Here is a 15229-nt window from a genome sequence, read left to right on the forward strand (position 1 = left end):
CCCTCGTGGCAAATAGGTTTTCCTATTTGTTTAAATTTTGAATTTTACGGGTGACCAGGCATCTCGCTTGTTTTCGTCCTCGTAAGGTGTAATCCATACGGCCACAACTTCGATTACTAATAATACAGAATACTCTTCGATTGATTTCAGGATCTATTCGGATTACTGATACTTCATCTGGCTTGTTTGATTCGATATTAATTAACAACGTGATTTGGATACTGTTGTCTCAGGTGTATTTGACGTGAATCAGATTAGCTATCGCTCTCTGATACCGAACTCCGTATCGATATTGCGTGGCACGCATATTGCGTGTCGGACTTTTGTTAAATTCATATTTTATACTATGTTATTCGATCTATCTACTATATCAATTTTATCCATCTATCGCTACCTTCTACTGTACCTTTGAAACCTTCGTTAATCTTAACACCACTATCCTTCGAACCGTTTTCTCTCGACGATTCCCACAACACACCCAGAAACGTTAAACTTCATATAATCCTCGCGACGTATTCTACTATTTTCTTTTACACCTCAACTCACATCGCATCCTTAAGTTCTCCATTCTCCCTCAATATTTCCACCACACTTTGAAAACATCCTACAGTTTATCCTATCTCTGAAACACGTAGTGCTTCTTCCTGAAACTTCCCTCTATCTTTCAAACTTCTTTCCTCTCCGAAGTTCCGAGAAAGTTCTGCAACTTGCAACTACAAAGGTTTATTAGTTCCACCGATGTTGTGCTAAGCTTCCCAATCTGGTTTTCGTAGTAATCACTGCTACGACGTTGTTTCATATTCCTGTCCTCCGCGCTTTTGACTCGCGGATCATTATCTCTCTAGTGTTCGCCAAAGCCTTTGACAGAATTGATCGCAACCTGTTGCTAAGTTGCGTAACTTTGGTATCTCCATGGATGCTGAGACTTTTCTTCCCTATTCGGGGCACTTAACTCTATCTTTTCAGCATGAATCTTTAGACCGTAGATAATGAATACGTCCAAAGTCACTACCTTAGTTGTATCCTTTATCTCTGCATGGTAGTGTCAGTGAAAAGTTTTTAATAAATTTAGCTTTCCAAGAGGGATGGTCCTTCTTACGTCAATATAGTGAAAAAGAATGAACATTTAGTTCATAGATAATGAATAAATCTAGAGTTTCTACCTCAATTGTATCCTGTTTTTAATGAATTCATAGCTTCTCAAAAGGGTGGTCCTTCAGAAACTTATTCCTCCAGAAATTAACACACACCACATAACGATACACAAAAGCACAGCCATCGTGCTCTACTAGAGAGGAGCCCTCGAGCAGCCACCATTGATTAGGCAAACCCTCCAACCGCCGACAATTGGCATGCTTGTCGTATCACCCGGCGTACGAGACGATTGTTTCGGCCCCTCGAGCAGTTCGTCCATAAATCGAGGGAGGATGGCCAACGAAAAGTTCCCCGGGGCCCAAAGATTCGACGTTTGGCCCCTTTGAACGGATAATTAGCCAGGATGATGACCGTTGGCGCGGTGGAGGTGGTATAATGAAACGAAAACACACCTGTGCGGGTTTCGGTGCGCGGTGTCCCGCGGGCCGCGAAATTACACGACCACCCGATATAATATTCCCTCTTCCGGCCGCGGTGGGATTGATTATGTTTATCTTTCATTAGGAACACCGACGAAAACGGGGCTAAAGCCTTGAATAATGAATCAAGCGATTCTCTTCCCAGCGCGCGTGTTTCGAACGGCCGCGAGGCAGGGAAGTCGCCTTCCTATCCCCCGGTTGACTTTTTCATGAAATTGCTTCGAGTACGAGCACTTGTTCGGGGATGAGACCTCTTCAAGGGGAACGAGGCAATCGCCGAGGCTAAGAGGTTCAACGGAATTGAATTGATCTTTTTTCTAGCGGGCCACTCCGGTGCGCGCCGAGTGCGCGCGATTACGTTAATTGAACGCCCCGCGCGCGGATTCGAATCGCCGCGACCACAGTTGCAGCCCCAAAATTTGATTTCCTGGCCCGCTGTGCTCCTCGAGAGTGCTGCCAACGTTGCGCCACTCGGGATGTTTCATCTCACGTTTGTTGCTCTCGTACTGATCCACGCAAATAAACGATAGAGTTGGGAGTAGTGTCAAAAGTAACGAAAATCTAATTTCTGTTCTTTTTTCTTTTGGCTTCAATAAAAATTGTATTTATAATTTTGACAAAAATGTTCTTGGTACGTCTCAACATCGTAGCTACTTTCTACATTTTTATTTGGCAAATGTATACGGTTGTCCCGAAAGTTTCTTCCATTTCACTAATAAGTAATACATACACAATATTTTACGTATAATGTTACATTATTGAATTGCGTACGATTCATCTTGTTCCATTATTGTTACAACATACCCTTAACATCTAAGAAATTAGGTCGTTTATTTGTATAAACACTGCAATACAAAATAACTGAGTGCAAGTTACGAAAGAAACTTTTGAAACAACTTAATAATTACAATCCCTTGAGATACTCGGAAAACCTAGGTCTAATTATGTCCTTTCAACTTTGTTGCAGGTACGTACGTGCCTATTCAAACGGTATCGATAAATAATTCTCCTTGGTCATCGCAAGGTAAGTATTCCTAACGGTACTGTAAATAAAAAGGACGACCACGTAGCATCGAATAAAATTGGAAAGACGAGTAACTGTCTACAACAGCGACCACAGGATGTGGAGGTTGCCAATAATTAAAATAACCAACAGTTCAGGCTATTCCCCGAACTCAAGCGACTCCATAATTTAACAAAAGATTTAAATATTTATCCACCAACCGTTCGAATTTTTACTTTCACCCCTCGGATTAAAGGCTTCGAATTTCTTGAAAATACACCCCTTGGCTGAATTAACCCCCTTTTCGATATATTTCTGTTACTCTTAGTAGTCCAGAAAGCTGTTATTTCAACCGTTTTGCTGATATGAAAGAGGCACGCGACGCGATATGAATAATTTTTCCGACGCGAGAACGCGATGGAAATTCAGCCGTCCTCATATTTAAAGAAATGAAATATAATGAGCCGCGGTTTGCGTAAGGACCATTTAAATAACTCCGCGTAGAGCGTCTCTTTAAAATTTTCAGTACGTTCAAGTGCAGAATTCTAGAAAAAGCTTCTAGGAACTGGGTCGGGCTCGTAGGTTTTCTTAGAACATAGACAGAGGTAGGTGGCGTAGGAGAAACCTGAATGTAATATGTACGTACGTGCTTTTTCTTTAATAGAGTTGCGTCTTTTATGTTGCAAATCGAGTCTTTCTATTATTCCACGTGTGAAAGTGCAACGCAACGTCATTCGTATATCTATCCGGGAAAAGAAGATACTGTATCCGCATCGTTGCGATTAAAAGGAGAAAATTTAGATATTGGGACGATTAGTCCTCGATAAACCATTCGACTTCTAGGTAATGAATTATTAAGGAAATAATGAGGCTGGAGTTCGAGAAGGTGGCGTTTTTGGTCGAGTAGAACAATAAGAAACGATCGTTTTCGTGCGTTGCCGTCGAATATCGTCGACGAGACGTTCGAGCAGTGAACCGCTCAAAACGAGAGGCCGTCACTTAATTATTTACGCCGCCAGCTCTCGTTTACACGGGGTTTCGAATGGTAGGCAAATATAATCAATTCTGGCGCGGTTTATAAGAGGGAATAATGCATCGAACGTCGTCCGATTCATTATTTAGCGCGGTGATTATGACGAGCTACGAAGGACGCTGAATTATGCAGCCGAACGAGCAAGCTGTTTTCCGTACAATGGAAAATGAATGCACAATGGCGCATCGGTTCTCGAAATTACGTCTGTTAGATCGCAAATCTCGAGTTCGTTTCAATCGCCAGGAATGTAATGCAATCCATTATTTTATCTCTGGAATATATAGTAGAGAATTAAAAATACCTTTGAGAGAAACGAAAGAAGCATTACTTATTGTATTATATACATATAATCAACGGTAAAAAAAATATCAAATATTCTGTTTTGCTGTTGTTGTTTGAAACACGTAATATTTTTTAGAACACTCTAACACTAATGCTTGTGAAGCTATTAACGTGCCCGAAACTGATCAATGCCAGCGAGGATTTCAACGAACAAAAAAAAAAAAGAGCGCTCCAATTCTTCCAATACGCACAAACGGAAGCTGCATCCAGCGCTAGAATTTTCTCCCTTACAATTCGGTCACGTTGCGTGCAGTTTTTTAATTAAAATGATCGCGATTCCATGGACGAGCGCCTGGTGGCTTGTATCGGCACGGAATTTCGATTTCGGTATCACCGTTACGTAATTTAATTCAGAAATAGAGAAAGGTATTGTTAGGTATATTAAATTTGCATTGTGCATTGTACATTGTGCGGATGAATCGACCCTTGGAATTCCGAATATTGGCTGTTTTTCGCTCCGGAATTCATTTCACGGGGAAGCTAGTCAAGAACCGTAATAAAACCTTCGTTTCCTTACTATTTTCGCTGGAATCAACGAGAATATTTAAATTTTATATCGAGGCTCTCTGATCGTGACTCGATGCACTGAACTTTTTGCGTTGCATTAAATGCAAGCCTGTATTGACATTGGGATTGCAGAGCCTGTCAATTTGATCCATGCATTTCGAAAAATTGTTAACGGCACTTTAATTAGAAGCAAGGCATTGCATTGGAAGAAGATAAGAATGCTTCGTTACCTCTAAGAATTTTGTTATTATTTTATTATTCGTGAAATATTATCATTGTCGCTAAAAATCTAAATGGCGAAATAAAGAGCTTTGGCAGTGAAATTAAAAACATCCCCGTACAATATCTCCCAACGAGCAAACATCAAAGTTAAATGGCTTTCACGGTCGCAAAAATTCCCCTGGTTAATAAATCCCTAATTTGCGTTTCAGAGGCTCGCTATTACGCTCGAAATCCCATAGTATTTCAGGAATGGTCAATTGCAACGCCATCCACCCGCACGTGAATCCACCCCTATTGTACAGCGTCAGGTTCCCCTCGCGACCGCCATTATGCGCGATCATGTTTTGTTTAAAAATCGACGCTGAGGGGCCTCGTCAACGGCAAACGCGTCGATGTTTGTCTTTGTTCCGCGTTTGTTTGTTCGGTCTTTAAAAATCCATGAAAATATGGGCGCGGGCGGGCACGTAGACAGCGACGAGCGAACGTAATCGTCGGGGGCCGCGCTTCAGGCTATTTCGCGAATGGTAAAAACGTGCAAAGACACGGGAGACGCATCAATATGCACGGTCAGGGATTCGACGAATAGAGCAGGTCGCACGAATCGCGATGAAAATCGACCGAATTTTCGCCTCAAAAAAATTGTCTCGTTCGACTATCGCTCGTTTCACTCTGGAGGTGCGGGAAATTTTCACCTGGAGGCGAATTTGCGAAAGACGAGCGAGGATAAACGATCCTTGATCTGGTATTTCTGCGACGTGTTGGATAGTCAGTTTCTATTTTATTTTGGCTGAATAGAGTTTCGATTTAGCTCTAGAACTATCAAGTAAATTAATGGGAGTAGTGCGCATTGAACTTTATTTTTAAATTATTTAGTTTTCAACGATGCTTCTATTATAATGTTAAAACCTAATTTTGAATATTAATAGCGTCGGTGTATTTGAGAAGTACCTTTGATGAAGTTTGGAGGCTACTGATTTAAACGGAGGTTGGCGGAGAATTTGAGAACACTCTATGATCGTTGGTTACGAGGACAATATCGCAGACAGTGTTTCACAGCGCACACGGGACATTAATTTCGCGGTTTATTGCCTGCATTTGATATTAACAGCTGTCGCCTGCGTTTATCAGCGATGACCCAGTGGCCGTTTGACCCTCTGATTCCGTGGCCTCTATCCCGCGAGTCGCCGCTCGCGAGCGGCTGCACCGTGTTGCCATCTAGCCAGACGGCATTAAACTCTCCGGCCTCGTAGTTTTCTTTATTCAGCACGCTCCATCGATACCTCGAAGGCTTCGTCCACGAGCTCGTGGAAGTTTCCTGTGTAATATTCTAGCTCGACCCGCACGACAAAGCAATAAGGGATTTTCAGATTCCAGCGTGTCCCGTCAACTGAATGCGCACACCATCGTGGAAGGTCTTTCATTATCGGATTTTCGTGGACTATCTTTATTGGATAATGTTGATAATATCGGAGAGGTAGCATGGAACAGACCGGGAGGGTTTCTTTTCTACGATTCGTGGAAGGCTTTTTCCATTTCTTTTTCTATTTTTCACTTTCGTGTCAGGTCCAACGCTGTAGATTCGAATTCGAATAACGTTGGGGTGCTTTCAATGATGATAATTATATGTTACGTGCTTTATTGCAATTAATGGATATCATACGCTCTCAGATACGTTAATTTTTAATTTTATAGAAACTTGAAACCTTGAATAGTTGGCAATTAGGAAATTTCAACTATGCGAGAGTAAATGGAACTTGGAATATTTTATCAAAGTAATAGAGTACATGAAACGAAGATTTCTAATGTTACAGTCATCCTAGCACCTTGCAAACATTTTCCTACATTTTCCACCTGTCTCTAGAATTTATCTCAATCCTATGTTAATCGTGATCTTCTTGTGAGAAGCTCCTGCAACGTTCGAGATTAGACGACGGTCTGGGGACCAGTTTCCACATGTACTACGTTTACCGACTTCTGCGGTTGGGTTGATTATGGTTGCTATAGTCACCATTTTTAAACGTAGAGTGCGCTGCCATTAATTTTTCATGACGGTCGGTACTTCAGTTTGTGAGACCATTGAACGATGCCTAATCTATCCTTATTCAATGACCAATATATTCAACGCATCGTACGACGATGGATTCCGCAAAGAGAGCTGCAAGTTCTTTTATTCGTGTTCCTCTCCGATATTTGGAATTTTTTTTTAATGAAAATTCCATTCATCCGTTCATAGAGCGCCAAACGTCTCGTGTGGAATGTTGAGTCGCGCGCCCTGTTGATCGCAGCAACAATTTTGTCGCAACCGACGACAGTAATAACTTTGATGTCGGAACAATTGCAATTTATTTTGATCCACGTACAAATTGCATTCCATCGCGGCGTTGCTATGCCAGCGAGCCATGTTTCATCAGGCAGGCGTTCTTTATTCGTCAAAGTACGGTCTCGTTATTGCCTCTTGGTTGACGCTGGCCTACGCCGAAATCACGAACGCCTCGATCGATCGTCTTATTGGAGCAATTGAGGGGCCTTGACTTGCTTATGCACTCGATCGGATTCGTGATTGATCGTTTCAGAAGTTAAAATTGTTGCAGCCTTTGCCAAGAATAGGGGCATTTAATATTTCGTTGGTAAAACAGTGCACGCAGTTGATAAAATAGGGTATACACTGGGCAAAACAGAGTATTTTATCGATACAGCAGGTTTGTTCTACTTGAAGTTCATCTTTGTGTGTTCAATCAAACTAAAGTGATAGAAGAAGATAGCCAACAGGTAGTATATGGACTGTCGTCCATGAAACGTCATCACAGTGATCGAGCAAGAGAAATTTCAGTATCGAGGAAGTGTGAACGTAAAGTGGATCGACGAAATTCTACCAGAAGGATATAAAAATCGAGGCGTGGCAGGAATAAGAACGATAGCGAGCGACCAGGCGCGGGAACGGGACGAATTAAGTTCTCAGCTAGACTCGATTCAAAGATCGCTTCCGCTGCGATGATCTCATCCCTCCTCCTACAATTTGATCGGTGCGCATGCTTCCATTAGGGGGAATTACTTCTCTTCCCGTGCTGGAAACTCTATTAAAGACACAATAGTCGTTCTCGGGTGTTCTTCGTCGTTTTCGAGACTCCTTCCCGATGACTTTATCGACGTTGTCCTTTCCCACGTTCACACCTGGCTGTCCAACTTCCTTGGATTGCTTGTCCGAAGGACAAATAGAAATCGGAAACCTCGCAATCGCGGTAACAATGACGCGTTACCAGAATCACAGGTAGAAACGAAGAACTATATTCGATCCACGTTCTCGTTTTCATTCTCCATTTTGAATGTACTTATCCAAATTCATTTGCTCGCCGCCTCACACAGGTTGTTTCTCAAATATTTTTCAGTAAAACATGACCAGTGAAGGTAGGTGTAGTAACAACCTAATCGTGTATTTATTCTGGAAAATTAAAACATAGCACGCCATGGGTAAAGCAGAGCACATTGTCGTCAAAACAGTGCACCCTGTGGGTAAAGCAGAGCATGTTCTCGGTAAAACAGATAGCCTCAACGATAAAAGGAAGCGTTCAGACGCAATTTGTGTCCGCGACAGTCAATCCATTCTCGCGAGATATTCGGTCGTTTTTGGAACGGCCGATGATCCCGAAAATCGCGCGTCAGCGATAACGATTTCACGGCGAGGAAACTGGAACGACGTAAACGACGGCTCGTTAAACTGGCACGACCGCCAAGTGTCACGGCTTTTTCCTTCGCAACGATCCTCGGTGCCGCGGAGCAAGTTTCCCGCGTTTCATTAAAGTCGATTTTATCGGCGTAATCGGTGACATTACGTAAGAAACGGGCGGCGCTGCTTGGAAAGCTATTAAGAACGCTTCTGGGTGAAAATCGAGTGGTCCGATAACTCTTTCTAGCTCTGGCAGAAAGTGGCCGATAAGTCTTCGCGACAAGCAGACGATCAATCAGTACAAGATATAAGCGTTCGTAGCTCCAAGGCGTTATCGAAATCGTGGAAGGAGAAAGGATGGCGGCTCTTAGCTTGTGTTTCGACTTTTCAAAAATCGCCGCCATATCTCATCGCGACATCGGTCCCTTTGCTTCCGTTTCCTCGTATTTTTCAGTCAAATAATTTCGATTTCCATTGATCACAACCAGAAGGAGGCAAAATATTTCACCATACGATTTATTAGCAATAATAACCAACAAGGAACGCTTTACTTGTATTACACAGGATATCAGAGGACATTTTTTCATAGTACAAAACAGGTGTCCCGTAAAAAACACATTTATCATATTTCTTGGCAGCATCGAGTTTCGAGCAAATCCCATTTCTCGGTTTATTAATGCTTCCTACGTAGGAATTACGCCGCACCCTTTTCTCTGGCGTGCACGATATTCAGCCAGTTTCGTTTTAACGAAGTAATACAATCGCATAGGAAGAACGATGCCACGCGAGCCTGAAAATTGCGTTTTCACGCGAGTATGCGGTTCCGTTTATATTCCACTGCCAGCGAACGCCGTGGCGTCGTCGACGAATAATTTCCCGGTAGAAAGCAAACCTCGTAATTGAGCTTGATTATCGCGGCGTGGCAGTTCCGTGCACTACACGTCGTCGAATGGAAACGGTCCGTCGCCAAAAGACATTGAAAAACACAGATTTTGTGCATCGATAGCACGTAAACAATATAGAAGGTTACATAAATATATTGTAAATGATATCGCATTTTGCGGAGTGGTTTGTGTACGTACTCGAGACGTTACGGAGGTGTTTCTGGAAAATTGGCCCGGAACAGGAAGTGGAGGGTCGAAACGCGGGGGCGTGACGCATGGGTCGATGAAAGGGGCCCGAAAGAAGCTGCGAACCGGAACACCCGCATGAGATCTCTCGAATCCGTCGAATGTGTTCCTTTCACACGACAACGGCGATGAGAAACATTCGACAGACCCGTCGCAGACATTTTTAATACGAGCGCCAGGTTTAGCTCTTTGAAGTCTAGGATCATCCCCGACACTTGCCCAATTAAATAAATTTATTGTATCGTGTCACTAGTGAATCAACGGGACAACTGCCTTCGACAGCTAAAGTTATTTTAAGAATAAAATATTGCGATATACCGATGCTTCCATATCTTATCTAAAACTTCATACTCTTTATGCCAATAAACTTTATTTAAATTAATTGCACTCTTGTATATATCTAATTTTATCTACTAGCTAATATTGGCAACAGCTCTCCCCACTTTCTCTATCCGGAGAAGATATAAATAAAACGATAATAAGCTTCCATTGCACCGGAGCAGCTCGCAGAATAAATTGAAGGGTTAAGTGAAATATGGTATGCAGAGATAGAGATAAATATACAGCGCGGGGTACAAAGGTGAAGTACCGTTATAGGCTGACTACCAATGAGTGCTATCATCTGTTGAACACCAGATTACTCAAGCACGATACATTATTCAACGCAATGGCGTGCGCGAAAAGCACCACGCGATGCATTTTCCAGTCGATGAAACGCGCCCTGGTAAACCGGGGGTTTGTGTATCGTTCAGGAAGAATGTGGTTTTCTGCATTCGGTCGAAAGTCGACGCGCATCGCGGGCGTATGAAACGGCCCTTCTGCCATCGCCACACCATACGCTATTAATATCATGGGGTATATTTAGATTTCAATGGGGAAGAGAGAGCTGGGACCACGAGTTGCTCGCCCGATACGCTGTCTGCAAAGTACACCCGCCAATGAGTCGCAATAAAGGAATTCGCTTCTTTGTTGATACACCGCATCCGAACGATACGAATTTCCGCTTTCGATCGTTGATGCATCTATATTTTCACATATATAGACATGATGCTTCATATCTACATTTTCACATATATAGACATGGTGCTTCATATCCGTATCGATGCATGGTACTGGATTTAACTGGCTCAACTTGTGTTTTACAGATAAAAAATGTTAACCAAGTCAACCGTAGATCTAGATTCTAGATGCTAATATAATTTTAATTTTTTAATTTGCACTCGTCGAAACGATACCAGCGAAACGGTCGATCCCAATCGCGGTTCGCCGATAAACGAAGAAGCGTTGGAACGCCGTAAGGGTCGAGGGTTGGCATTATTTTTGGATTTCTGGAGCGCCACGAACCACCGTCGTTTTCTGGTTCACATTTATAATTAACGCGGGCCCGAGGTTTTCGCGCTGGTACGCGTCTGCCGCGGCGACATCCTGTTTCTCGGCCTCGGCTTTTATTTTGCTTTTGCTCCTGGAACCGCCTCGGCATCGTCAACACGTGACTGGCAAACGTGACTCGTTTCGTCATTTCGTGGACGCGTCGAGTCGCGAAAACGCGAAAGGAGGAACCTTCCGCGAATGGCGAACGAAACGCGGTCCCGCTTTGCGATCAACTTTTCCAACGAGCACCCCCCGCCCTCTAAAAATATCCAGACGAAGCCGGACGGGAAACTGGAAATCGAAACTCAGCGGTGGCGAAAGTTTTCGAACGGCGTGTTTACGACACCGGGTCTCCGAGACTTGTTTTATTAATAAGATACAGCGACTACGGTATTGAAAGATTCGTTTCGTCGGTTTGCTTCGACGAGCTTTAGAGTTTGCGAACAGCCCCTTTGGAAATGCTTGGAAACGTCGCGAGTGACTCAAAGCGACGAAAACGAATCATTGGACGACGTTGAAAATCGAGAAAGAGACTCGAAGAAGTCGAAGAAAGTAAAAGTATTGCTTTGATGTTAACACCTTAGAAATTTTTCTTCGGGCGCGTGATTTAAAAGAAAAGGGTTTTCCTATTTCCCTACTCAACACTTGAAACGTAATATCTACTTTCACTGCCTTTCTTTCACCGTGCACATATGATCCGCGTTGACGCTAAATCGATAACAATGCAGTCAGTACATAATACAGTCACATGGCAATAATTTTCGGTTCACCGCGCGCATCCATTTGCAGAAGTAAAATGATATACTACAATTGACAACCAATATCGATTCGACTGTAAGCGCAATCGAGACGCGTCAGCAGAGGAATCCGTGTTTCACCTCCTATCATTGCAATTTCTGTCGCGTAACCCAAATAATTATAAATAATGAGTAGCAGTGGAAAGCGTGAGAGTGCCATTCGCGAATCGTGTCACTGGCGCGTAACAGTATAATGGTAGAAATAACGAAAATGGAGGTCCAAAGTGTACGGTTACTGCACATTTCGCGCTGTTTCCTAATATTGAAATCTTGAACGCATGGATAACAACGTATTGTATATACTTTCCACAAATTTCGCGCCGTCGAATGTTCAAGCGAGGTTAAAAGCAACAATATTGAAAAGGATCCCGCTATTTGTTTCTAACATCTTCACTGTTCGAGCGAATTTTCCTCGAAACGTGCTCCACATTTGAAAAGAGACCATTATCCGATTGGAAACTACGAAGAAATCGCTGGTGATACACGTAAACCTATATAGAGCGATATTTGGCTTAAAGGTCCATTAGACCGAGGGTCTAATATCCAGGCGACACGTGACACACACCGTGCTCATAAGGAACACTCGGTGGATATTAAGGACGCTCCACCCGGTATATGACCACAGGATAGAAGCCCGAACGGAAAGTTTGGCCGTTCGTCGATCAGTACGGTGTCACCTGGTCGTATACCTTGAATCGCTCCGGCTTAGTGCGCTTTTCCATAAAGTTTGAAACGATGACGCCGATGACGTCGAGCCTCTCGTGAAATTCGTAATAACCGTGGATGCGCTCTTTACTTGTCACAATTTTTCATTCGGACGGGGCTGGGAGGGCTATTAGACGAGTGAAAAATGTATAGAATGGAAGTAGAATGCGTAGAAATGAGATTCGATGAAATCGAAAAGCTTGTTTCCTGAATTTCCTGAGTTCGATAAATACGATACTGTGGATATTAAATCCTCACTTAATATACATAGACACTGTAGTATACCAGAATTGAAAATCATAATTTTCTCTAACACCTGTTTACCACGACCTAATAGATCCAAGATTCGAGCTGACACCTATCGCTCGAGAATAGACGCGATGAGATGAAACTCGTGTCACCTGGTAGCATCTGGCGTTCCGTCGTCAACGACAGACCACCGTCTCCTCCTCTCCGTCGCCCCAGCAAGATCCCAGTTGCTCTCGAAACAATACCGGTCGATACACCTAGGCTGACGCGTCGCAGAATATATCAAAGCCCCGTCCAATTACACTGTCCCGATACATTATATCCCACGTAAGCTGTTTTCGCAGACTGGAGAGGTCCCGAGATGGAAAACGCGTTTACGGTCTAAGCTGGGACTTAATATAAGCCGTTGACCGGCTCCGCCAGTGATTTCAGTATTCCGATAAGCTGATCGCGGCGACGGGTAGACGACCACCGTCGATCCTCGATCGATTTTCCTACTATCTCGCCGCAGATTAGGTCAGGGACCAGAGAAACGGGTTAGGCTACTGCCAACAGGCGATAGCGGTCCGCGACCGTATCCGAGTGATGAGATGATTGACACGCTAATGAAACCTGATAGAGAAGGCTCGATTCCGCTGCCTCGCCGCGAATTATTCGGTCGCTGTACCTCGATGGATCGAGCTGACGATGCTACGTACACTTCCGGTTGAGTCGAAACTTTCCCTTCGCTCATGGGCTTCACTGGATCGTTTGGCCTGTTTCGAGGCTTTCTCTTGTCGGTTCCGAATTGGGGAATGATCCTCGAATACGTAATCGTTTATGAGGCTTATGACTTGTTAACTTGCGACCATTCCTCTTGATTCCGATGATCTTTGAGATGAAGAGAAAGATTGAGCTCCTTATTCATTGGATATAAATTGAATAAGTGGTTTGGTACGTGTGTCGCCAAAGTTTCGATTGTATATTTTGATTTATTCCAAGGACTCTGTACCGTTCGTCATTTCGACTCTACGAACGTTTCACATTTCTCGGTGGAACAGTTCCGATTAAATCGTTCGTTTTGTTTTCCGGGGTAGCAGAGGGATCTAAAGTGAACGGAAGGCAACGAACGACGCGTCGTCGGGAGAACCGGTTGGCTTCATCCTCGGTGGCTCTCCAGGGCAACCGGTCGTCGAGAAAAATCGCACCCTTATCTGAGAAATAGGCAGCCATAAACAATCCTAGGGATCGCCGCGAGATAGGACGATCGCCTCGTATAAGTTGACTCGGTATCGCGGCCGTGGCCTGTCGACAAACTACCCAGTGACAAAGCGCACGAATGATAGCACCCCCTGGAACGAAGTCAGAGGAATCGGCCGTGGAAGAAATATCGCGTTTGTTTTTCACGGTTACGCTGGATTTCTGACCGTTCGATAAAACGTTTTCACGGTACATTGTCTCTAATAGCGATCCGTTCAATATCGAGCCAGCTTCTCGCGATTTTAAGGCACGCTTTACTCGCACGCGTTCTTCTGGGGCGGACTTTTTTGTTACTCTTTGTAAATAAATGGAATAACGATTCCTTTTCACCGTTAGAAACGTTTCGGTAATTCTCTGTTTAATATGCAGGTGGCCTATCAACACTAAACCTACCGATATTCATTTGTAACTGTTTCTATCGCGATGGGACAAATGATTGGTCTTAAAGACCCTTTTCCAATTAAATGTAGAAATATTTTACGTGGAACTAAATTGAATAATGCATCAAACAATTGTATATAATTCATATAAGTATAGCATATAAGAACTGGATAAAAAAATTTGAAAATTTAAAGAAATAGAAACGTGTGAACGATGGGTTGTCGGCTCTAGCGTAATATACCCCAAGAACAATATTTTATGTATTCGATAAGTTTTGGACTCACTTTTGGTCACGAAAAATAAATATGAAAGTTTTCTGTCCTCTTACAATCCTGCCGATGGTCTATACTTAAAATCGATGTACTCGAACAAAATTAACGTAGATAAGCAAAGTTAATCATTAGGCAAATAAGGCTCCAGCTTAGAGCAAGTAGGAACAGAATTATATTGAAGCGATGTGTGCCGAACACACTATGGATGTTTGCATTGGATCAATTTCCGAAGACCAGTTTCACGTCTTTGTTAGCTTTGCGCGAATACCGCGAAGTTAATTAACGATCAATCTGACGGGACGAATTAATTTCTCAGCCGCTCGCGGATTCGGTTTTTACGATAATTGGTGCATTTTCTCACCTGTTCTGGACGTTTCGCGGTAGTGGCGGTCCCTTCTTTCTCTCTGGAAGTTTTCTGCTTTTCACCAGGGATCTGGGAAAAGAGAGACAGAGAGGCAACAGCCGTTTGAACATCAACAGCTGCATCGCAGCCCGCCCCGGCTAGCCGTCTCTATTTGCTCCTGTTACATTCTTCGTGGAATAGTTTGGTCTCGCCGCGGACATACACCGACTACGCCCATAGAACGAAAGAGATTAAGAATATCTTTTCGAGGGCTTCGGTGGCCGCCGAACCTAACCGTTTCCTCCGTTTTTCGTACGCGCCGCGAGACGCTCACCTCGAGCACCACTGTTCCCTCGTAGAATGAGAAAAAATATCCGTGTCGACCCTTGAACTCGAA

General features: G+C 43.5%; 1 protein-coding gene across 3 annotated transcripts in view; it reads left to right on the top strand.

The window, feature by feature from the left end:
* The window catches only part of LOC128895046 (E3 ubiquitin-protein ligase MYCBP2), a 278943-nt gene that overhangs the window by 214790 nt on the left and 48924 nt on the right, over positions 1-15229 (top strand). The window lies entirely within an intron of this gene.

Source organism: Hylaeus anthracinus, unplaced genomic scaffold (genome assembly GCF_026225885.1).
Source record: "Hylaeus anthracinus isolate JK02 unplaced genomic scaffold, UHH_iyHylAnth1.0_haploid 4, whole genome shotgun sequence".
NCBI classification, from domain to species: Eukaryota; Metazoa; Arthropoda; class Insecta; order Hymenoptera; family Colletidae; genus Hylaeus; species Hylaeus anthracinus.